Genomic DNA, 27,671 nt, shown 5'->3' with positions numbered 1-27,671 from the left:
AACAGTTTCTTAAACTTTATTAAAAGCACATTTGAGATTCACAAAAATAGTGCGCTACATACAAATACAAGTGAATTTCATTAAAATTATAGACATTTATTAAGTTATAGGTCTATCTCATTAATATAGCATTAAAATGTTAGCTTATCTGCAAAAGATATGAAGGACTTGTGCATTTTGTACTCTTTAACTCACTCCAGAGTTAAAGGACATGTAAAGATCTCAGTGTTTGGTGCTGAACAGATGAACGTCATTCTGCTTGTATGATCCTAAGTATAGTGTTTAGTGATAATGTCGTGCATCGTGATTTAGCAAGTGCTAAAATTAATATGCCAATCTGGAGTACGTTCACATTAGAATAAATGAGAGAACTCCTGTTTAAAAGTTTAAAAACAATGGAAATATATGAATAAAGCAGTCAAAAGACTCATGCAAACACTCAATTCATATGAGCAGCACCATACGTATCTGAAAGAGTCGATCACAGCTTATCAAGTGCACTTGAAGCATGTCTTACTGTAAAACTCAAGCACAATTTGTCTCAAGGGATTGTTTACGAAGGAAAATAACCAGCCAGCTGGTTCTGGGAAATCTGAGGATGTGTGGAGTTCCTCTGTATTGGAAAAATCAGCCACAGTTTAATGATTTCAAGAGGCGCAGGCCGTAAAACTCACTTTCACAATGATAAAGACCAACTTTACTGTCCTGTCAGCGATATGTGAACCAGCAGTGGCTGGAATCATTCATGATATTGTGAATAATTCAGTCCTGCCACTGACTGCATTTAGTGTCACACTAAACATCAACAGCTCGTGATAAACCAATAAATATGTTCTTACAGAAGCTGTATTTAGAAATAGTATGTATTTATTGTATGCAGTTTGGCCCCCAAAAGTATTTGGGTTAATCTCATGAAATCTCACGAGAAATGTCCAGGTCATATTTCATCCCAAAATCAGAAGAATTTACTGAGGAAAAAAATTGCCTTTATTTTTTGGTTATTTTTTTATGACATTTAAGTACATTACCCCAAAATTGTTGTAATGCAAAAAAAAAAAAAACAAGGAAAAAAAAGATATTAATAATAATGTGTAAAATAAAAAGACAATTATTAATATAATAAAGCAATTATTTAATAGTGCCATATTGATTTATATTACTAAGCTAATTAAAATATTGCATTGCAACAGAAAACAATGAAAATGAAAAAAAAAGGTAATGAAAATAATCATTGTGAATAAGCAATAATGGGAATTATTTGTGATGGGAATTACCAAAATTGCTTATCAATGTTACAATACAAAAAAAAAATGGCAAAAATGGTGAGCGATTGATGGAATGCTACATTTCTCCAAATCTGATGAAGAAACAAACTCATCCTAATCTTGGATGGTCTGAGGATGAGCACATGTTCAGCACATTTTCAGTTTTTTTGGTGAACTATTTCTTTAACGATTCAAAAATTGGTTTAATTTTCTTGTCATTTTGAATTTGAGCTACAATATGACCTGGACGGTTTTGGTGAGATTCTTCTGTAAACTGCATTAAACTGGTTTCATAACACTAGAATCTGTAGAGAGGGAGTTTTGTGTTGCACAGCAACAGGTTCAATGGTGAGAGGAAAACCGAAGACTGAGGACAACAGACAACAGACAACAGACGGCAGACGGGACGTCCTGTGGGTCAGCGAATGTCTCCGGTCCTTTCAAAGCACTCAGACCGGCTGGTGCTCCAGGAATAGCCCACGCCAAGAGCCCAATCGTGACAAAACTTAGTGTTCGCCGCAAATGAAAAACATGGCATCAGACTCGGACACAAGTACACGCACAGATGTGAAAGGAAGAAACAGACGAGACAAAACACACACATACAGTATGCAGCTGGAAGTAGAAAACATGAACGTGTAGCTGCACTCAGTGGCATGTATGGAAGCCCGTTTCCAACACAGAATAAAACAAATAATAAAAATAAAACTTTATATCTCAAAATTTGAACATTGTTTCTGAGAGAAACAGAATTGCAAAAAATGTTTCAAAATTGCGATTCAAACTCAAAAAAATTAATTGCAAGATATAAATCTTGCAGTTTTGAACTTACATGTTGCAATTCTTACTTTTTTTCTCTGAATTGTGAGATAAAAAGTGGCGATTACATTTTTTATTCTTTTATCCTGTGTCAGAAACAGGCTTCCATAGTTACGAGATCAAAACTGTCTAAAATGTTCTTGTGTTGTGAAGCATCACGATACTTTGCTTCAGGCACCTGCAGTGGTTTGCACTTAAATGTTTGTCTGGAGTAATTTAGACTAATGATCTAATGCAAGAGGTGACTGGAATAGATTTGTGTGATTCTTCCAGTATTTTGATGAAGTGAGAAAACAGGAGCAGCACGGGGGTAAATCTAATGGCTTTCGATGACGACTGGCTCATACACACCGGCAGAGACCCTGTGAACACAACACAGAGTACGATCAGTGAGTGTGTGTGTTTTTGCAGCTCTTGATGCTGTATTTTTGTGGCGTGTTTGTGTTGAATCACCTGTTTCCCAGCTGGATGCCGCTCAGCGCTGTCGTTCCGTCTCTGCTCACAAACAGTCTCAGGTTACTATCTGAACACACACACACAGAACAGATAGAACAGAAGGTGAATGGACTGCAGCGAGCACATGACGACTGTTCACATCTGGTTTAACATGCGGCTCAAATGAATCTTGCTTGTAAGCAGATTTGTCAAGTGGAGGATCAATATTTCATCAGTACATACATCACGGTGTCACCACAAGTTTATATCAGGTATGATGAAGATGTTCAGTGAAGTCTTGTGCATGTCAATTAAATGTGTGTGTGTGTTTGCATTGAAATCCATGTTTAATGCAAATACATACATATATATATATATAAATATATATATATATATATATAATATATATATATATATATATATATATATATACACACACACACATATATACACACACAAATCTACAAAGAAATAATTTTATGTATTTTTCTAGTTTCCTATATTTATGTTTTTTTATATTTTTTATTCCTTGCATTATATATGCAATATATACATTATATATAAATAATAAAATATATTTTTACATATCATAAATATAATAAATTTAATATAAAAAATATAATCTTAACAAAATAAAAAAAAAAAAAAAATATAATAAGTTTAATTTATATAGTATCTTATTAAAATACATTTGCAGATTTGTATATAAATTAGATCTCAAAAATTTATTATAATTTAAAAACCTGCATCAATACTGGAAATACAAACCAAAAAAATCTGCAATAAATCATTTTATTTACCACACTTAATTTCTCATCTCAACCATTTTATATATTTTTGTAGTTTTATTTATGTTTTTACTATATTTTTTATTATTTGCAGAATATATATATATATATATATATATATATATATATATATATATATATATATATATATATATATATATTTATATATTATAGTATATTATATTTATTTATATACAGTATATTATATAAATTGCATCAAGTGCACTTACTATATATATAAATAATAAAATAAAGATAAAATATTTATTCATTTATTTATTTTCAGATTGTATACAAATAAAGTGTGTATACTATCATTTAAATACCTGCATCAAAACTGGAAATACAAAAATAGAAACGTAAATCTGCAATAAATTATTTTATTAATCGTGCTTAATTTTTCTTAAAGCTGTACCTAGCTGCCAAAGTTGAAACTCTTGTTTTGGTGCAATAATTATTAGTTTTGTAAGCAGATGCATTTGCATTTCCACTACAAATGACCAATGCATCGGTGTTCAGATGCAGTTTAATGGATCAGAGTTTGATTGTCCTGTGATCTGAAATGCTCACCTTCGTTGTTACTGATGTCAGAAAAGTTCTGACTCTGGACGATCTTCTCCACGATGTCGTCTGCGTCGAGACGCGTGTCGTTGACCCAGCTCGGCTGATCCTCCACCGAATCCTGCTTTCTCCTGAAATGAACAGAAGGAAATGCCAGTTACATTTACTGTCTGACATTTCTGTTTCTCGTGGCTGACGTGGATGTACCGCGGCGGTCTGTTGGAGGGTAGCATGGGCCGCGGGGGTCGCGGAGGCCGGTCGGGACGGGTGTCACTCTCAGACGGAGGGTCGGCGCTCACGCTGCTGCCTGTAGACGTGTTTCTGCGATGGGTCAGATCAGACAGACTGGAGGAGCAGGAGTGTTCGGTGCTGTAGCCTGTAAACACAAACACACAGATCTGTGCGTTAAACACAAGCACACTTATGCACCATCAAAAAACATCATGCAACACTTCAAGCTCCACATGAGAAGAGCTGCAGCTTCTCAGAAGAGCGATTTTATGACGTTTCTAGGTTGCAGAAAGTGTAGTACACCGTGAAAACCTGTATTTGAGCTTTGAACAGAGAAAAGATCTGGTGATGGCTTTTTTTCATTGATTCAAAGTAGTTGTTGAATGTAGAGTTCAACCGATATATCGGTTTTGCCAATTAATCGGCACCGATAATTGATTGCTGGAACTATCTGCAAAAATCCATGGCGATAGTTTTTACAAGTTTCGTCCGTTGCTGGAGCAGCTAAAGGTCCGCTGTCATTAGAGTGACCTCTAGAGGCGAAATCACAGATGCCACGTGCTGTTTGTTTGATGTGGGACACTTCAGATGTGGATTTAAAACAGACAACGAACAGTGTGTATATGCAATGATTTCATATCATTCCTACATAATTAATTTGTTGACTTGATGTTGAATTAGTACAGAAAGATAAAAAAAAGTAATGCACTACTTTAGTTTTCATTCAGTATCCAATTTAAAAACTATCGGTATTGGTTAATCGGTATCGGCCAACCTAGCTATCGTTAAAATCCACAGGAAAAATCAGTCGACCTTTAGTTGAATACAAGTTTGTTTAATGAAACGTAATTTCAGACTAAATAAATCATTTTGACCTTCTCCTCCTAAAAATCTGCACCTTTTGTTTTAATTAAAGTGATAAATCTTGACAATTTACAGAGTTACAGAGGAAAAAGTGAAAAGCAAACATCAGGTGACAGCAAATAAACAATAAGTACTAAAATACAATAAAACAAAACAAAACAAATATTATGCATGACAAGAAATTATATACATTTATAAAATTTGGGAATTTTACTTAATAAAAACATTGTCATCATCAGTCAAAATCACATGTAAAAATACTGATTAATATTTTATTAGTATTTGTTAGATTTAAAACTATTTATAACATGATTTAATCAATGTTATTTTAGTATAATTGAGATACTAATATAGTCTTTAGTATTTTCGATCAATATTTATTTGATATTTTTAAGTTATTTTTAAGATAATTGTATTTTTATATTTACATTCTCATTTTAAGTTAAACTTTTAGTAAATTAAATTTAGTAATTTTACTGTGGTTTTGTCATTTTATTGTGTTTTTTTAAATATATCATTATATATATTATTTATTATATATATATATATATATTATATATATATATATAGTTTTTTTATTCATTTTTATTCCATTTTTAGTTTTTGTTTTTTATGTCATTAAGTTAAAGTTAATGAGATAAAATAATTTTAATTTTAAATATGTTTATATTTTATTTCAGTTAAAGTTTCTTTTATTTAAAATATTTTTAACGGTTTTAATTTTAGGTTAATAACCTAATTTATTTAATAATAACAACTGTATTTAATATTTAAAACATACCTAATCCACGTAATAAATAACTTATTTAGACGCAGCAATAATCTGACGAAAGCACACAAGCACGCTGTAGCTGATGAGAATGTGCTGGGAAACACGTGAAAGACCTTTAAGTGTCTTTTAAGTGTTTTTGCGGCGAGCGCTCCTGAAGTGTCAGTAGCAGTATGTTAAGCAAACATTCAAACAATAGCAGGGAAAAAAGACAGGAAGCTGTAGGCGCGCTTCCTTAATCAGCAACTGGAGACGACACGCAAGAAAACACATACAGAATTCACTGGAGTTTCCTTTCTTATGGAAAGACAGTCAGTGTAAACACACACACACCTGATAGTTTGCTCTGCTGACTGGCATAACTCGAGTTGCGTGAATGTCCCGTGCGAAACGATTCATCAAGACTTTGACCCTGATCCAGCTCCTCGGAAAGAGCTAAAGAACAAAAACATTCAAAATGACCACAGAAATACTGCACTGAAAATTAACAACAAAACAACTTAAACATGAAGTTTACTGGACATGATATGCTTTGAAGTGTTAGGATTTCATCATTACTGTCTCTCATCCATGTCTGTGATATAATACAGCGTTAAAGACATGTGACTTTACCAGAACTGAGTACAGAAGGTCTCCGTTTAGCCAAAACTTCAGCGGTTCCTTCTCCTTTACAGTCCAGCTGCAGGGAAGGGTCTCGACCGGCCACAGATATACATTTGGCGGTGCTTGGCGGACTAATTATACACAAAAAAAGCCTTTCTGACACTCATGAAGTCTTTATGTTTGTTGTACTGTGGTTTATCAGCCTGAAGGAGGCGCAGGAGCCCAGAGTACAGCAGCAGACCGTGAAAAGCCACACACTCACGTTTTGAAGCAGGGATCTCCAGATAAGAGGGTCATTCCGATGGTCACTCAAAATGAGAGGAAAGAACACGTTCCATTTTCACTGATCAATTTAACATCGCAAATAATGCTTGCATAACTTACTCCCTTAGAGTTCAGTTTAAAGTTTTTGAAACAAGATGGAGCCCAGTTTCAAGAAAATTACATAACCACGAATAACAAATCATGCAGGAGAGAGCAGAGATGAAACAATCACATAATCACATATTCACAAACCTGGAGTGTTTGTTCATATTAAACATGTTAAGTTTTTTTTAGTGTTTATTGTTTTCTTTCCTTTATTTATATTTTTTTTTCTTGAATTTCTGTCTATGGTCCCTTGTATTTGTGCCCTGTTGTCTTGATTTTAAAATGTTACATTTCTGTTCTATTTAATTTTTTTATTCATTAATTAATTTCTTGCATTTCTGTGTACTGTCCCTTGTATTTTAATTCCTGTTGGCTTGATTTAAAAAAATGTGAAGTTCCTATTTTTATTTATTTACTCTCATTTATTTCTATGTATTTGTTTATTTTCATTTCATGCCTTAAAATATAAAATTAAATTATTGAGGATATTTTCTCTCTTCTGTCCCCTCTATTTTAACATGTATTCTTGTTTTAAAAAGGTTACGTTTCTGTTTTATTTGTATATTTTCATTTATTTTTATGCATTTATTTATTTTTATGTATTTATTTATTATTTTGAACTAATTTCCTGAATTTCTGTCTACTGTCCCTTGTTTTCATCTCATTCATTTTTTATGTATTTATTTTTATTTTATTTATTTGTTTTACATTAATCTCATTAATTTTTAATTTCCTGAATTTCTGTCTACTGTCCCTTGTTTTCATCTCATTCATTTTTTATGTATTTATTTTTATTTTATTTATTTGTTTTACATTAATTTCTTGAATTTCTGTCTACTATCCCTTGTTTTTGCTCTTGTTGGCTTGATTTTTACATGTTAAGTTCCTGTTTATTTATATATTTTCATTTTTTTCTACTTATTATTTTATTTATTTGTTTGTTTTACATTAATTTCTGTCTATTGTTCCTTGTATTTACACCTGTTGGCTTATAAAACAGTTAACGGGTGTAAATACAAGGAACAATAGACAGAAATTAATGTAAATGTTTAGTAATGTTTTTTTTTTTAAGAAATAAAATGTTTATTTTTTTAAGAATGTTAATGTTATGTTTTATTGATATATTTTTATTTATTTTTATATGTTTTTTATTTTATTTATTTGTTTGTTTGTTTGTTTGTTTGTTTATCTTAAGTTATTTTCTTGAATTTCTGTCTACTGTCCCTTGTTTTTGCTCCGTTGGCTTGATTTAAAAAAAGTTAAGTTTCTGTTTTATTTATATATTTTCATTTATTTTTATATTTATTTATTTATTTGTTTGTTTGTTTGTTTTACATTAATTTCTTGAATTTCTGTTTACCGTGTCTGGTATTTGCACCCCTGTTGGCTTAGTTTTTAAAAATATTACATTTCTGTTTTATGTATTCATTTTATTTTATTTCTTGAATTTCTATCTTCTGTCCCTTGCATGTGCACGCCGTTTAGCATGTTTTATTATGTTAAGTTTCTGTTTGATTCATATAATTTAGCCTGGCTTGCATGATTTAAAAAAAGTTTCTCTGTTCTTTTTTTTTCTCTCTCTCTCTTTTTTATTTATTAAAAATTAACTTCTTAAATCTTGGATTTGCACTCCTGTTGGCACTTTTAATTTTATGTCTTTGTGTCACTTGCTAGAAAATGCCATTTCTAATATATGAGATAAATTAGTTTTTTTTTAAAAGAGTACAGGTGTGTGTGAGCTGGTGTTTGACCTCTGACCTTCAGGATGGAGTTGTCCTGCCGGGTGTTCTTGGTGTCGTATCCCTCCAGCAGACAGCAGCGCGCGGACTGGTGGAGCCCATTTATAAGCACACGATTCCCATCAAGCAAACTCCGCCATGTTCAGATCAGCAAAGCCCAGCTGAGAGGATCACACACACACACACACACACACACACAGATGACATTTAATTTTGTTTATAAGCACACGATTCCCATCATGCCATGCCAAATGTGAAATATGTGCTGATTATAGTTTGGCAGCGTATAGAGCATATGGTGCACATCAGACTCGGTCCCTCCTGCTCTTTCTCAGCCCACGGTTTGTTGAATCTTTGCCTTTCAAAACTAATTCGATAATAAGTTTGAACCCTGCTACAGAGGAATACCGGATCCGTCCATACGGGAATATCACAGTCATGACAAAATGAATCATCGGTTTCCCAGAATAATCCACTTCCTTATGTTTCTGGAAGTAATTGGTGAGTTTGATTTGGTGAGCCTCTTTCATTCATTATTTGCTATTTTGACAACAGTGCAGCGTCATTTCTGTTGCACGTCTGAGAGTTCGGTAAACGATTAGTAGACGGCTGCTGGTGAAACATCCTGTTGACTTATTGTCATGTCTCAGAGGCTCCACGACGGTTCATTTCCCTGAACACCTACCGCTGCCAGATGCATTTATTTAAAGAGCGCTTCTCCTGCGGAGCACGAGTATTTTTAGAAGGGGGAAATCCAAACTTAGCCCTGCTGCAGGAGAAAACACAAGGAAAAGTTGATTAACTGCCAAAGAATGAAGCATTCCCACCTCTGTGCGCTATCTAGGGCACTTCTGGGTAACGCCGGGTCAGGCCGCGAGATTGAATGGTCTTTTATGTGAGCGGTAATAAGCAATGCTTATGTAAGATAAGCATCACATGCAAGAAACCTGCAATCAAATGACTATAGCGTCATAATGAGCGTGAAAATCTTATGACTAGCCAGACAAACGAGTTTACAGCATCAAGGCGAGGTATACACCATAATGCTGTAAAGTGTAATGTTTTGTTGACTGGAGAGTGTTAATGTGATGCATGACTCCAACCACAGCTTGTGAAGGCCTTTCACATGATGCACTGATAAGAGGAGTTTTATTTTATGAGATTTATATGATTTTTATGTGTCACAAGGACGCCGAGAGAAAACCAAGAGTTTGCAAAAGCAATGCTTTATGGTGCAATTAAAAAAGTATTTCAAATGAGTAATCCAATGACTAATGAAAATATCAGTTATAGACAGTTTTAAGCCTTTTATTAATTAAATTAGCTGTTTTTGACACAGCTCTTTCTAAAGTATTGTGATGGAAAAACAAGATAGAAGAGAGACCAATCTGTGCATATTTAAAGTTTTATGCAACAAAGTCAAAGGCATATCTAGACATTCAGATAATATTCGTCTCTATATTATGCACAGTAGATATTTTTATAGATAGATATTTATTTTGATGATTGACTCAATACTCTATACAATATGATTGATACAATACTCCAGCGTTCAAAAGCTTAGGGTCCTTAATTTTTTATTTATTTATTTGAATAAAAATACAGTAAAATCAGTAATATTATGAAATATTATTACAATTCATAATAGCTGTTTTCTGTGTGAATATGTGTTAAACTGTAATTTATTTCTGTGATGCGCAGCTGAATTTTCCAGCCATCATTTTACTCCGTTACTCCGTCTTTCAGTGTCACAATATCTCAATAAAATCATGAAAATATGCTGATTTGCTTCTGATTATTATCAATGTTTAAAACCGTTGTGCCACAGAATGTTTTATTTTTCAGGATTCTTTGATTAACAGAAATTTAGAAGACTTCTATTTGAAACAGAAATACTTTGTAACATTATAAATGTCTTTACTGTCACTTCTGATCAATTTAATTGATCCTTGCTGAATAAAAGAAATGAAGAAATAATTACTGACCCCAAACTTTTGATGGTTAACACTGTTTTTAAAGAGATTTAAAGAGATGAATAGTTTTAGTAAGGCTCTGAACGAATGTTAAATTGCATCTCAGTTCTATATATAAATGTACTTAAGGGAAAGATGTGGATGCTTTCACTCACCTTTGAATAAGTTTTTCCTCCTTTGAGTTCCTGTAATGAAAACAGGAAGAGAGGGAAGTTCAGTGACGGGACAGTCATCGATGTTTATCCCAACACACCTTCATGAGCAACACTTCCACCTTTAATTTGAGGTACAAGTTCAACTCAGACCCTGAGCTCGCTTCAGTGAGCCCAAAGCATGAAGAGTTCACCTCACCTTCCTGACAGAGACGCGACACACGCAGGGGTCCAGAACGCCCGTGTTAGGGTTGGCGCTCATTTTGCACACAAAGGAGAACCTCTTCCTCCAGCGAACGGCGTTCTGGTGGACCTCTTCTCTGTGGGCGAGAGAACAAAGATCCAGGACTGTTGTTTCAGACACATGCCTCGAGTCTGAACGCTGATGATGTGTTGATGTTGGTTGTGATATCGACTCTCTGCTCATGTTTCAAGCTGTGGGTCTGTTTGTTATGGCTGTTCGAGGCAGTTTGCGACTGGAGAAGATCCAGACCTTTAAAGCCTAGGAACTGTCCTCAACTTAACCGAAGGGAGTTTGTTTCAATATAATATTTTGTTATAATGTGAAGGATAATAGAGCACATGTGCTCAATGATTAGTCAATGACTTGTCAGGCACCAAAATTCGTTTTTTCAGAAACACTAAAAATGAAAGTTTTAGTTTAGCGGAAAACTTAAAAACAACTAAAATCTTAAAATAAGATGTATTTGATAATTGCACTCAATGCAGTTTTCATATCCACGTCTTAATGCGCGGTAAATGTAACGTAACTAATTGTTTACAAGCCGCTTTATTATTTTATTATAGCCTGTGATTATATGAGACATAATACATTTCAGTACGTTTCGCATCTTTCAACAAACCTTCTGATGTTCATTTGTGTTTATTTCATGATATAACTCGTAGTAAAGAGGAACAGATGATTGTTTTAACTGAGGCAGATATACGAATATGTCAAGCCGCAAAAAAAGCATCAAAACGACATTTAATGCTTGTATTTTGTTATAAAATCTACAATCAATTAATCAATCTAACTGATTTAATAACCAGCACACAGACATTTAAATTGCAAATAAGATAACCATGTTTCTACTCCAATTATCGCTTTTGAAATACAACGTATTAAACGACGGCTGTAATAAAAACTCGTTTTCATGACAGATTTATTAAAACATGCATTAGTTCATGAAGACATCACTGACAGGTAAAGTAAAATATAATCAATAGGTAATATATTTTGATGCATCACTAGTTCTTACCTGCTGCATACATACGGGATGGAAATTACATTCACAAAAAGACTACTACACAAATACACAAGCGTCAAGTCAAATATACACACAAACACATTCACACAAACTCATGATTTGTGTGATGAATATTCATGAGCTCCTGACCATCTGCTATGCAAATATACATCTAATAATACGACTGAAGAAAGCCATCCCAGCAACTTACAGTTTTTCATAAGAAACCACTGAGGTATTAGTTGCAATGGCAAGTGTTACATTAACGAAAACAGTAAGCAAATCGCCTAGCAACCACCCAGAAGACCCTAGCAACCGCACAGCAACGTGCTAAAACCACACAGAACTTCTTAGAAACCTCATAGGTTTCTGGGAATCCGGGTTTGAGTGGATTTACTAGCAGCTGGATAAAATGAATCTGTTGAATGCTATTAAAAGAGCATGTCATCATGGATTTAGTGGATATAAAAACACACGAGAGATCGGGACAGAACCAGAACATCTCTATCTACAAAACGTTTAGAACATTTAAATGTGGCTTATCGCCAGCCACGGCATCTGTTCCTAATCCTTCTTCACACACACACACACACACACACACACACACACACACACACACACACACACACACACACACTTCATACCGCACCGAGGAGTGCCATTAGTGTGACTTAGTTTCATGTTCTCAGACTAAAACAAACTTTATACACGTTTGCTTACACTCACACACATTCCTCTACATGAGGACACACACCACCACACACTTGTTTTATATAAAGCTAATTGACTAGAGACAAATTAACCCAAAACCATAATAACCCTGTGCTCCGTTTGGGGCCTCAGAGAGACTGTGGTGTTTAATAACTCAAACATACTTAAAAACACATTTAAAATGTGTTTTAGGGGTCAAACTGACCCCAAACAGAAACAACTTAACTAGAACTGAAAACCATAACTAGTCACATTTGTCAAGTGCATGTGTAGCTTCTCATTCTACAGATGCATTAAAGCTTTCTATAATGCCTGTCAAATGGGTTTTATGAGGTCAGGCACTCTTAATGTATAACAAGAACTTTAAGGGGGGAAATTATTTATATGCATAATTTAATGAAATACTAAATATATATATATATATATATTATTTTTACACATATACTCACATATATATATATATATATAATCATATATATAATATATATATATATATATATATAATATATATTATTTTACACATATACTCACATATTATTTGGGGTCAGTATTTTTTTTTTTTTTAAATGCACACTTTTAATCAGCAAGGATGCATTAAATTGATCAAAAGTGACTGTAAAGACATTTTTAATAAAAAAAAAAAAAAAATTTCACAAAAATATAAATCATCACAACCTTTCAATACATCAAAAAATCCCTATTCATCACAGCTTCCATAAAAATATTGTGCAGCACAACTGTTTTCAACACTGATAATAATCATAAATGTTTCTTAAGCAGCAAATCAGAATATTAGAATGATTTCTGAAGATCATGTGACACTGAAGACTGGAGTAATGATACTGAAAATACAGATTTGATTGCAGAAATAAATTACATTTTACAATATATTTAAATAAAAAAGTTATATTAAAAAATAATAATAATACTACTAAAATAAATGTAACCTTGGTGAGCAAAAACATAAAAATTTTTTTTTAAAAAATTACCAATCCAATTCTTTGAGTGTAAGTGCATTTTTACACATATAGTCTCTATGACCACAAACAACAAAAACAGCCAAATAAATCAGAACAGATCATAAAAGATACATTTTATTTATGAATCATTTTCTGTTTTGAAGATATAAACACACACACACACACACACACACACACACACACACACACTGATTCCAAGAATCCTTAGTATGTGCAACGATATCTGCCTATTATTTATGAAGCGGCCAATAAACGTGTCATCAGAGGGTCTAGTATTGTACGTTTCTTCTGTTCCAGCACTTGTTGTTATCAGAGCCGCTCTGAATCATTCTCTCCCCCCCGACACATTCTTTCCCAGCATTCCAGGGGCCATGGTACTTTGTTCTCTCACCGTAGTAACCACAAACACTGTAATACTGACAGAACACGGGAGTAAAGAGGAGAGGAGGACACCCATAATGCACTGAGAAAGAGTGATACGTGTTTTTGGCCAGTAAGCAACCACTTGGAAACCACTCAAATTATTCTGAAAAATCCTAAGAACAACGTAGCAACCACATGGCAATGCCCTGACAACACCCTAGTATGCAAGATTTGCATGCACTTTTTCTTCAAATATCTAGTATTTTAATGGAATACTGCTCTAAATTCTAATTCATTTTCAAAGCACCAATTCCTGTATTAAACAGTCCCACAAACAACAACACAACAGGCTTTGTGTGATCTTGTGGTTTCTCCTTTCATGCCCTCGGCTCGACTCTCTCCCACGCCGGCCGAAGGCAAACCCAATCAAGCGCTCCTGAATGGACCAATTGTTGGGAGACTCGGGACAATTTAGAGCGTACAAAAGATCCATGAGCGAGATTCATGTGGAATAAATATGCATTATACACGGAGAGAAAAATCACACACAGAACAAAGATATTCAGAAATATAAAAATGAAACACAAAATAATCAAAGACACATAAATACTAGATTATAAAAAAATAATCAGACAAATGAAGACGAGATGATGAAAAATATATAATTAAATAATGTAAACTTAATCATTAAATAGCTTAAAACACATGCAATTGTGTAATTGTGTAAAAAATAAATACAATTTTATAATATTTAATATTTATTTTGTATATATAAAATCATAAATAAATATATATATATTATTATTATTATTATTTAAATTATTTTCTGATTTCACTTTAGTTTTACTAACTTTGTATTCTTGCCATGTTTTATATTTCTATGTTTTACATTTTAAATAATAATTAGTAAATATATTTTTCATTTATTTTCCATGTGTAATTTTTATTTGTATTAATTAAATGTTAAATATATTTTTATATATTTTATTTATTATTTAGTTTTTAAATTATAATTTGTAATTATATCTTTTAGAGTATGTTTATATACCAAAACCGGTATAATTTATTTATAATTTATAATTTTTATTTATTAGTTTTAGTTTATTTAGTGTTTTTTTTTTTATCATTTCTAATTATATATTTAACATATATTTCTATATATAATTCATAATTATTATCTATTAGTTTATTTAGTTTTGGTAATTATAATACTTCTAGCTAAACTAAACTAAAAATAAGAAAGGGTTCCTTGGCAACTAGCTGAAATAAAAAAAAAATATTTTATATTAGTTAATGTTTAGTTTATTTCAAGTAACGTTTTTTTATATGATGTTAAGACATTTTTAATGGTTTTAGTGTTAATATTACTAAAGTTTTATTTTGATGTTTTTTAATATAATAATAAACTTTTTTATAGGTTATTTATAAATATTTAAATAAATCAAATTATTTTCACTTACAACAAAAACATAAATAAATTAACAATGAAAATATAAATTAAATAAAATAATTAAAATAATTTAAGTATTTTATTTTATTTATTTAAATAATAATAATTATAATAATTTAAATAAGCAATAATAAGTTTATGGTCATCGAGTTTTTAAACTTTATTATTGACACTTTTATATAGCAAGGATACATTAGAAAAATTTTTGTATTCGTACTGATTTGATATTTTTTAAGACTTAAACCATATTAAGCTACTATATTAAATAAATACTATAATTAGTGACACCAGTATGTATGTATGTATGTATGTATACATGTATTAAACATTATTTATCATAAAAAAAAAGCATTTTTACAAACATCATGAATGCATGAAATCATAAATATCATGATGTTTTCTTGGGGTTTGTACATTTGAACTAAACTTGCTATATAACAATAAGGTCAAATGATCTTCTTCTTTCAATAAGTTAAGCCTATTTATTGCCTTCTTCTCAGAATCTTTCATTAACCCCCCAATTATTTATGAAGTTCAGTGTTCATCACTGAAATGGTGTATTCAAGTATGAAATGCATTTTTATTATTAATGTTACATTGATGCTAATCGTGTGTGAGATGCATGGCAGAAAACAGCGAATGCACTGAATATTCATGAATGCAACACACAGTAAGCCTGATCGTGTGTCTTTCTCTTGAGCTGTAGCGTGCTGAAAACCCAAAATACAAAACAAAAGAGAGAGGCATGATTAAAGAGAGGAAACCCTGAAAGAGGACAGATCCTCCCCCGACCCAAAGTCTCTCAGCGAACACCAGCACGATGATCAGATCCAACACCAACCCGCTCTACACTAACCACAGTACAACTGACATCCACACCACAGCCTAACATGCACTTAATGCATCCACCTTGCAAAATAAAAGCATCAGTTTCTTTGCCAAAAGGATTCTGAACACAGCCCATGTTACAGACTGCTGCTGTCAGATGTGTGTTTTCACCGATGATTCAGTCGAGCAGAAAAGTGCTGTGCTGAAACAGGATTCTTATCTCCCATCCTGTAGCTCGGCCCGTGTCAGACCCTGACATCCCCGGAGCGACCGGACGTCACCGCAGACCTTCCTAAACTATCTGCCACTGGCTGCGTGAGGCTTCGGCTCATTTCAGCGACGAAGCTGTTGTTAGGGAAGCATTTAGCATCATACATGAATAGTTTTTGTTATTATTTTAAATAATATTTTAGTTAAAGTTTGAGTAACTTTCTTGTGGTTTTTGTCAATTTTTTAACTTTTTTTTTTTTTTACATTTTTAATAATAATTATTAATTATATTTTGTGTATGTCATTTATATTTAGTTTTTTATTATATTTGTATTCATTACATTTTAAATATATTTCATTTGTCATTTAGTTTTTAAATTATAATTTGTAATTATATCTTATGTTTATATAGAATTTATAATTTTTCTTTATTAGTTTTAGTTTATTTAGTGTTTTTATCATTTCTAATTATATTTTTAACACTTATTTCTGTATATAATTCACAATTTTTATTTATTAGTTTTAGTTTTGGTAATTATAATACTTCTAGTTAAACTAAACAAAGTAAGAAAGGTTAATATTACTACAGTGATATTTTTATTAGTTTTATAACATTTTTCTATTAGTTTTTATTCATTTTTATTTCAGTTGTAGTTTTAGTTATTTTAATACATCAATTTAAACTAAATAAAAATTTGAAATGTTTCCCTTGCAACTAGCTGAAATAAAATACAAGTTTTTCTAAGTATTTTATGTTATTTCAAGTAACAAAAATCTTTTTTTATGGTTTTAGTTAACTATAATAACCCTTTAATCACCAAAACTTCATATATTGCATATATATATATATACACACACACACACAGTATATATATATATATATATACACACACACACAGTATTAACGCTAATAACCCTGATTTAGGGTTTAAATGCAATGCAATCAAAAAAATCTAACTACTTATTAAATGCACAAAATTAAAGCATCTAGCAGTAACTACAAAAATATGACAGATTGAAATCACGACATCTGGCTCTTAGTCAAGACTCCCTTCCATGACAATGATCTAATAAGAAAATTATTTAATTGCATTTTTGTCTCCCACAAAAAAAACAACCAATAACACAAACTGAAAGACAAAGAACAAGCGGCCAAATAAACTAGTTATCTCCGTGCCAGCCTGAACCTGCTCTCCTCCAGATGTGATGAGGAGGACCAGCTGTGTGCAGACGTCCGACCGGAGTGCCGGAGTCACCGGACCCAGGCCCCGCAGCAGCACAGATTTTGGAGAGGAAGCTGGTTTAATAAGGCCCCTGGTTCACCTCAAACACAGGCCCATATGCAGTGCTCAGACACTAACACACTATAAACACATGAGACTCAACCAGCACTGATGCTGACAGATAAAAACTATCATTAAAAGTAAGAAGCATCCTTATTTATTAATTCATGCATTCATGAAGTCCATTGTCCAGCAGTAGAGTGACCTGATTTTAGAATTATTCCTATTATTATTTAAAATAAAAATGTATGACGATTATTATATGTATATCATTTATATACTTACTTATCTATTTCTATGTTATTCAATAATATTAATATTTAATGTACATATTTTACTTTGCATTCTCTTTTATATATTTCTTTAGCATTATTCATAATAACATTCATTTTTTGTTATTTTATATCATATTTATATCTATATTATAAAAATTATTCACATATTTGTATTATATGAATATTATTTATTTATTTAATTTTGTTATTATTTAATGTTGTCTTATTTTACCTATTTCTATATTATTATTCATAATAATATTAACATATTTTATGCATAATTGTTTTTTCTCCCTTCAAGTATTTGTCAAATGTCTATTAGTAAATTATTAATTGTTATTTTGTAATCTTATTTTTATTTATTTAGTATTACTCATAATAATATTAATACATTTTTATTATATGTGTATAATTTATTTATTTTTGCTAATTTTTTATTTATCTTTTACTATATTATTATCAATATTTCTATTAAATGTATATAATCTATTTAATTTATTATTATTATTATTATTGTATATTACTTGCCAAGTGATTCCAACAAAACTTGAATATGTTTTAAAGATTGATGAACCTGTCAAATAATTGCAGCAGCCTGGTGAACATGACAGCAGAATGACAATAAACCTGAGAAAATACATAAAGTCAGTCATTCAGATTAAAACTTTTCCTGTTTTTGCATACAACATGCATCAAACTATCCATGCACAGAGGCTGAAACTACACATACTTAAAGTTTCCCTCTAAATGAAGTCAATACATTGAGTTGAATCAATCAGCCGCACATGTAACTAATTGACCGTTCTGAGCTCTATGTCAATCAGTGAAGGTCACATGTGACTTTTATGGAGCTGAGGTCAAAAGGTCACAGCACAACTGCAATCAGCCGGCTGTCATGCATGATTTACAAACACGGTTGCATAACCGCAAATCTGGACAGAACGTCCGAGGCTGCATGTAAGCCCTGTTCTGGATTAATATCTACTGGACATCGAGGACTGAGACTTCCGAAATGCGAATGATAAATCCAAATGCGCCAATTACATAACACAAGCCCCATAAAGACTCCTACAGTTCGTAGCCGTAAAGGCCAGCGACTGACCCTTTGAACCGCCAGCTGCTTACAGCACTAAAGACACGTCTCTCATTACGAGAGCAAGCAGATTATCCGCTCTGAATCATGATAAGTCCGTGTCGTGCTTGTTTGGTGGGTTTATAGCCTTTGAAACATCACTGATACTTGCAAAACGCAAAGATCTAATGTTTAAATTTAATTGCAACAAGAGATTTCACTCGCCCAGAAGGGACTGAACGCTATCCAGAGCGTCTTATCCTGCTGTTTTGTGATGTTTGGCACTTCTCTGATGTTGCTGGTAAACTGCAGAAGTAATCAGATGAGACGGACCGAAGTCCTGACAATGTCCACTCTGTGATGAGGACAGAGAAAAGCCAGAGAGAAGAAGAGCGTTCCCAAAGCAGGACATGGAAACATGTCTATATGTGCACACTGGATGTGTATCTTATACTCGTATCGTGCAGTTTTGTCTCGGTCAGGAAGAGAAAGATGCTCACGGTCAACAGTTTCCACAAAATCTGCTTACACAAATCAACAGAGACAAAACACTTCTGTATATATCTGACGGTCAGCGAAAAACAAGGATCTCTTCTGTAAGTGAGTCATAATGAGCTTTACGAGTCACAGATACTATAACACATTTACGGAATCTTATTTAAATCACAGTTTAGACTTTCCTTTTCTCAGAATTCTAAATTTACAACTCACTTTTTTTTTAAACAAATTTAAATTCCACTAAAATATTGGGCGGCACAACTGTTTTCAACATTGATAATAATCAGAAATGTTTCTTGAGCAGCAAATCGGCATATTAGAATGATTTCTGAAGATCATGTGACTGAAAATTCAGCATTTCATTACAATAATAAATAACAATTTACAATGTATTTACACAGAAAACAGATATTTTAAAATGGTAATAATATTGAATAATAGTAATCTTAATTACTACAAACTTTTGACTGTCAGGAACGTAAACATTGCAGCAGGTCTAATTTAATTTGAATGGGAATATCTGCATTATTCATCTTGATGAGTCAGAATGGTGTAATCATGAGTAGCGGCTCTTATGTCTGAACCTGTGATCAAACTCAAGCACAGCCTGTCAGGAGCTACAAACATGCATGCTGGGTTTCACAAATTAGAGGAAAACTGCACATGTGGCAAAAGGCTACAAGCCCGGTGGTTTGTGCTTTTTATGGTTAAGCTTTAAAGAGCGACGGCCAAGCAGACCTGCTTTAAAACTACAGACTGTTACGCTGCATTTCAGAAAAGACATCCATACAACTCTGAAACATTCCCTTCATCATCTAAAAGCACTAAAACTAAAGTTGCACTATAAATAAAAACAGTTTTCCACCACGAACAAAACTTTTGTACACATCTATCTAGAAAAACAAAAAAAAATTAAAACATTATCAAATAAATAAAAAGAAAACACAGGCGGGGCAAGAAACAAAAACATGTTCTCCTTTACAAGAATTTTAACTTTTACATGCAGCGCCGCTCATCAATGTCAGTTCCAAAACAGCGGGCCAATCAGAAGACCCCGGAGGCGGGGCAAGCATTGCAAGCTTTTTTCTTACAGTAGCGAGTTTGCATGGCAACCGTTTTATTAAACAGCAACATGGTGGAGGAGGCATGTTATGTTGCTTTTTATATTCTTTTTGGAAATAACTAAAAAGCATAGAAACACTATGTTCAGCCATGTTCTCTAACGTGAACACTTTCAGTGATTATGAATGACAATAAATACAAACTGAGAGGCTTTTGGTTACAAATTAGTACCCTTCTAAATCCGTACTGTCCCACAGTCCCACAGGCGTACGAGGAACGAGACACTTTTAATTTAACTGCAGGCCAAACCCTCCTAATTATGAGGCTGGTTAACGAAGGTTCAGCCCACCCAACATTCCACTATTCGTGGAAAATAATACATTTCTATAAATAACAATCTGCATTCACGTGTCTGGAATATGTATTTTGAAATTTATAGCTGTTCAAGAATAGGTGTAACACTATTTAAAGAAGTCACTTCTCTCATTTAAACTTTAGAAGCAAGAAATTCATTCAGTTTCAATAAATCGATTCAGAACTCAATGATTTACTCCAGAATGTTGCATGGCATTTTTTCATGTATTAAAATGTTTTAGTAGCAATATATGGAGGTAAAGAATGCTGTTTATGGTTATGAATTGTTATATTGGTGCATGTTGCTTGGATGCTCTTTTCGAAAACAACATGAAAATCAAAACAAGATGCTTGTTGATGTTTTATTTTATTCTCATATATATAAACACTTTTGAATACAAAAAGTAAAACAGTAAAATGCTTAGTTTAATTAAAAAAAAAAAAAAATCTACACTTTTTTTTTTTTTTAATTAGAGTTAATCATTTTCATTCATATGCACCAATAAAACAATTCACAACCATAAACAGCATTCTTTACTACTAAAACAACAACAGATGAAAGATGCTGTGCAGGCACTTCTGGAAACATGAACAATGTTAAATTATACTAGCTATATCACCCAGCAATAAAACTGGGTCAAACATTTAATTTATTGCTGTGATGCAGAAATCAGATGATGGCCTCATTCCTCCTTTTCCTGTCATCTGTCTGAAAGCGTGTGAAACCAAACACCACATTTAGCACTGAACTTCCTGCTAAACATCAAGCAACTCTCCGTTTCTGATGCATTTCAACAATATGCTACAATCCTCAAAAACTAGACATGCAAACAGCAGGATGCTGAATGGGAGGTGTGTGTGTGTGTGTGTGTGTGTGTGTGTGTGTGTGTGTGTGTGTGTGTGTGTGGTGTTGGTGTGTGTGTGTGTGTGTGTGTGTGTGTGTGTGTGTGTGTGTGTGTGTGTGTGTGTGTGTGTGTGTTTGAAGGGTGGGAGACAGGAGAACGTGTGTGACTTGAATGAGAATGTTAAAAAAGAAATAAATGAGACCTTTAAGGGCTGTGGTCTGGCACTGTGGTTCTCTCATAAACTGAACAACTAGAAACAGATCTGTCAACATCAAATCAAAACTACTTTAAAGCATGTTCCTAGTCTCAAGTTCACCCAAAAATGAAAATTTTCTGAAAATGTACTCCCCCTCAAGTCATTCAAGATGTATTTGAGTTTGTTTGTTCATCAGGTTTGTAGAAATGTAGCATTGCATCAGTGTCTCGGCAATGGATGCTCTGCAGTGAATGGGTGCCGTCAGAATGAGAGTCCAAACAGCTGATAAAAACATCACAACAATCCACTGCACTCCAGTCCATCAGTTAACATCTGGAGAAGACAAAAGCTGTGGTGTTTGTATCAAACCAAATCCAGCATTAAGGCATTTTTAAACTGTAAACTGTTGCTTCCCGTCAAAATCCACACACTCCAGTGAAAAGTCCATCTTCTGTTGTCTCTCAGGTCAAAATCCACACATATTTTTTTAGGGCTGTTTTGGCCTTGTAAACGATGCTTGATTTGTGCAGATTTCTCTCCTGATTCAGACGAGATGACTTCTTCGCTGTTGAGAAAGCAGTTATTTATGAATAGAGGACTCATATTTTAGCTAGAAGAAATGGTTTGAAAAGTTCAACAACCTCTTAATGCTGGATCTTGTTGATACAACACACCACAGCTTTGTGGTTCTCCAGATGAAATAAACAATTTACAAATGTATTTACACAGAAAAACAGATATTTAAAATGGTAATTAATATTGAATAATAGTTAATCTTTCACTTACTACCAAACTTTTTGACCTGTCAGGAAAGTAAACATTGCAGCAGGTTCTAATTTAATTTGAATGGGAAATATCTGCATTATTCTTCATCTTGATGAGTCCAGAATTGTTGTAATCATGAGTATGCGGGCTCTGTTGTCTGAACTCTGTGATCAAAACTTCAAGCACAGCCCCCCTGTCAGGAGCTACAAAACATGCATGCTGGGTTTTCACAAAGTAGAGGAAAACTGAAACATGTGGCAAAAGGCTACAAGCCCGCGTGGTTTGTGATTTTTATGGCTTAAGCTTTAAAGAGCGACTGGCCAAGCAACGACCTGCTTTAAAACTACCAGGACCTGTTACGCTGCATTTCAGAAAACGACATCGCCATACAACTCTGAAATCATTCCCCGTCATTCATCTCATAAACAGCACTTCTAAAACTAAAGTACCCTGCAACTATAAATAAAAACAGTTTTCCACCACGAACAAAACTTTTGTACACATCTATCTAGAAAAACAATGGAAAAGTAGCGCATTTGAATGAAAGAACAAAACAAAACACCCAGCTTTCTCTTTACAAGAATTTTGAACTTTACATGCCAGCGCCGCCTCACCCAATGTCAGTTCAAAACAGCTAGCGGGCCAATCAGAAGACCCGGAGGCGGGGGGCAAGCATTGCAAGCTTTTTTTCTTACCCAGTAGCGACCTCTCCCCCCCCGTTTGCATGGTGTTGCACCTCCCCTCGTTTGGTAGTAACATTTAGCAACTGCCCCCTGTGGAGTGAGGCATGCTTATGTTGCTTTTTATATTTCTTTTTGAGAAACTACCTAAGACTTGCCATACGACGACCACTCTTATGTTATGTTCAGCCCTTCGTTGTTCTCTATCCTCTATTATTGTGGAACTCTAAAAAAGTCAGTGATTTATGAGATGCACGATACACTTACAACCTAGATGGGCTTTTTGTTAAAACGTCTGCGCACGATACCCTTATAACCGCATTACGTCGTTCCCTTCGGTACTGTCCCTTATGTCGCACGTGGCGTCCCCACAGGCGTACGAGGAACGAGGACACTTTTAATTATTCTAACTGCAGGCCATCACCCTCCTATTATGAGGCTGGTTACCGGAAGGTTCAGCCCACCCAACATTCCCTATTCGTGGAAAACTAATATCATTTCGCTAAATAATACATATCTGCATTCACGTGTCTTCTGGAATATGTGTATTTTGAAACTGTTATAGCTGTTCAAGAATAGGTGTAACACTATTTAAAGAAGTCACTTCTCTCATTTAAACTTATTTAGAAGCAAGAACTTCATTCAGTTTCAATGAAATCGATTCAGAACCTCAATGACTTACTCCAGAATGTTGCATGGCATTTTTTCATGTAGTATTAAAATGTTAGTTAGTATGGCAATATATGGAGAGGTAAAGAATGACTGCCTCTTATGTTTATGAATTTCTGTTATATTGGGTGCATGTTGCTTGGATGCTCTTTCCCGAAAAACAACATGAAAATCAAAACAAGATGCTTGTTGATGCTTTATTTTATTCTCATATATATAACAAGCACTTTTTTGAATAACAAAAACGTAAAACAGTAAAAATGCTTTAGTTTAATTAAAAAAAAAAAAAAATCTACACACTCTTTTTTTTTTTTTTAATTAGAGTAATCATTTTCATTCATAACTGCACCAATTAAAACAATTCACAACCATAAACAGCATTCTTTACTACTAAAACAACAACAGATGAAAGATGCTGTGCAGGCACTTCTGGAAACTATGAACATGTTAAATTATACTAGCTATATCACCCAGCAATAAAACTGGGTCAAACATTTAATTTATTGCTGTGATGCAGAAATCAGATGATGGCCTCATTCCTCCTTTTCCTGTCATCTGTCTGAAAGCGTGTGAAACCAAACACCAACATTTAGCACTGAACTTCCTGCTAAAACATCAAGCAACTCTCCGTTTCTGATGCATTTCAAACAATATGCTACAATCCTCCACAAAACTAGACATGCAAACAGCAATACTCAAAATGAGATGTGTGTGTGTGTGTGTGTGTGTGTGTGTGTGTGTGTGTGTGTGTGTGTGTTTGGTGTGTGTGTGTGTAGTGTGTGTGTGTGTGTTGTGTGTGTGGTGGTTGTGTGGTTTGAAGGGTGGGAGACAGGAGAACGTGTGTGACTTGAATGAGAATGTTAAAAAAGAAATAAATGAGACCTTTAAGGGCTTGTGGTCTGGCACTGGTTCTCTCATAAACTGAACAACTAGAAACAGATCTGTCAACATCAAATCAAAACTACTTTAAAGCATGTTCCTAGTCTCAAGTTCACCCAAAAATGAAAATTTTTTCTGAAAATGTACTCCCCCTCAAGTCATCAAGATGTATTTGAGTTTGTTTGTTCATCAGGTTTGTAGAAATGTAGCATTGCATCAGTGTCTCGGCAATGGATGCTCTGCAGTGAATGGGTGCCGTCAGAATGAGAGTCCAAACAGCTGATAAAAACATCACAACAATCCACTGCACTCCAGTCCATCAGTTAACATCTGGAGAAGACAAAAGCTGTGTGTTTGTATCAAACAAATCCAGCATTAAGGCATTTTAAACTGTAAACTGTTGCTTCCATAAAAACACTTCCTCCAGTGAAAAGTCCATCTTCTGTTGTCTCTCACGTCAAAATCCACACATATTTTTTTAGGGCTGTTTTGGCTTGTAAACGATGCTTGATTTGTGCAGATTTCTCTCCTGATTCAGACGAGATGACTTCTTCGCTTGAGAAAGCATTATTATGAATAGAGGACTCATATTTTAGCTAGAAGAAATGGTTTGAAGTTAAAAACCTCTTAATGCTGGATTTGTTTGATACAAACACACAGCTTTTGTGTTCTCCAGATGTTAACTGATGGACTGGAGTTCTGTGGATTACTTGTGGATTATTGTGATGTTTTTATCAGCTGTTTGGACTCTCATTCTGACGGCACCCATTCACTGCAGAGCATCCATTGCTGAGACACTGATGCAATGCTACATTTCTACAAACCTGATGAAGAAACAAACTCATCTACATTTTAGACGACCTGAGGATGAGGACATGTTCATCAATTTTTTTGGGGGGGTGAACTATTTTTTATTTAAGTGATTAATTTATCAGGGCACGTTATTGCAAAGAATAACACAACTTGCAACACAAAACTCCTGCAGTGACACACTGGGATGAACAGATGGAAAATACTGATGTGGAGGACAGGGAGTCTTTCCCATTATACAAACAGAAAAACATAAAAACATCAGCAAATCACTAAACAAACAACAAACAACGATTTTACAACGCATAACTTAATACTGAATCCACAAGACAACCTAAATCAGCACCTCAACAAAGTTTATATACAATGTGAGAGACAATGTTTGACCAACTACAGCGTTTGAGTCATGAGTAAAACGAAGGACAATGATAAAATGCAATGCCTAGATTACACAGACAAATCCATTATGGATCTCATAATGAATGACATTATATCAGGGAGAAGAGGAAAATACAGACAGTAGTATCAGACTACAAAAAAAAAGTACAACAATTCAACAGACACTGCATCTGGAAATGATCTTGAACATGTGAGTCTGTCTTCACTTCCCTCTGGTCACATGTCGCAATCAACATCCTCATGCAACCGTCGCAAACAGAAGAAATTAGTGCTTCATTATTATCATTACTTTAGAACTAAATCAATGGTCGGAAGAACCTAAAATGTAACCATGTATTCTAAAAAAAATCCTACAGCCAAAAAAAAAAATTAAAAATTTAAGCTTTTTGACAATGACAAGAGGGGACGGTTATTATATTTAACAATAAATAAATAAATTACAACTTGAAATAAAATAAACATTAACTGAAATAAAATATATTTAAAAAAAAAACTTCTTTTAGTTAGTTGCCAAGGCAACATTTCTCATTTTCATCTAGTTTAACTGGATGTACAAAAATAGCTAAAACTAAGATATTAAAAAAAAATATAAATAAATAAAAAAATATAAAAAAACTAATAAAAAAGTAAAAAAACAAAAAAAAAACTAAAAAACACAAAAAATACTAAAACTATACCTAAAATTAAAATGAAAAAAGAAATATAAAAATAAAGACTAATTTAAATTATTAATCAAAACTATAATGATGTCTAAATTACACTCAATATCTCTGCAAGAAGGTCCTGCTGAATTTAAAGCAAAGATTTTTTTAATTTTAAAGCTGTACAGCAACGAGTACCACGGTACTATCATCATTTTAAGACAAGTACCATAGTACTACACTGATTTATTTAATTTTTTACCATGTTACCCTTATGAAAGCACTGTGGTGGGACCATGGTAGAGCAATAAAAGCATCATAGTTAATATAAGGCATCTAAGGCATGGTATTTACATTAAAAATAAAAATGTTCCCTGGTATCTTTTGCAGGTTTAACCACTGTACACTTTAAACTCCTTCTATGTATGTATGTAAACATCATGATGCATGAATACAGTTTGAATGAGAGCATGCAGAACTACATGAATAAACAAATGAAGCGTTCGGAGATGATGAAGATGATGAAGATGAGGTGTTTACCTGGATGATGAAGCAGTGAAATCTCCATCCAGCAGTCTGATCTTACAGAACAAAACCCCGTTGACAAACGGCACAGCTGTCAGCTCCTCCAGAGTTACGAGAGTCTGAAACTTGAACTTCTTCTTCTTGACGAGAAACGCCATGAACTCGAGCTCGAGATGGTTTTATTCTCCACGGAAGTCTGGTGTTTAACATGAACTCTGTGAAGCGGGTTTAAACTCTCTCCGCGGGATCATGGTTCACTGATCATCTGCGGGAGAAGAAACACAAACCCTCTGTTTGGATGTGATTCCTCTGTTCCTCTCACTGTGTGTTTAGATTTACTAAAGGGACTATGAAGCTCCGC

The 27,671-nt window shown here is 33.5% G+C and overlaps 1 pseudogene; it reads right to left on the bottom strand.

The window, feature by feature from the left end:
- On the bottom strand, nucleotides 1-27,671 carry LOC109103826 (annotated as a pseudogene).

The sequence above is a fragment of the Cyprinus carpio genome, chromosome A8 (assembly GCF_018340385.1).
Source record: "Cyprinus carpio isolate SPL01 chromosome A8, ASM1834038v1, whole genome shotgun sequence".
NCBI classification, from domain to species: Eukaryota; Metazoa; Chordata; class Actinopteri; order Cypriniformes; family Cyprinidae; genus Cyprinus; species Cyprinus carpio.
Note: the sequence above shows the minus strand (reverse complement) of the source record. Positions and strands in the feature narration are given on the sequence as shown.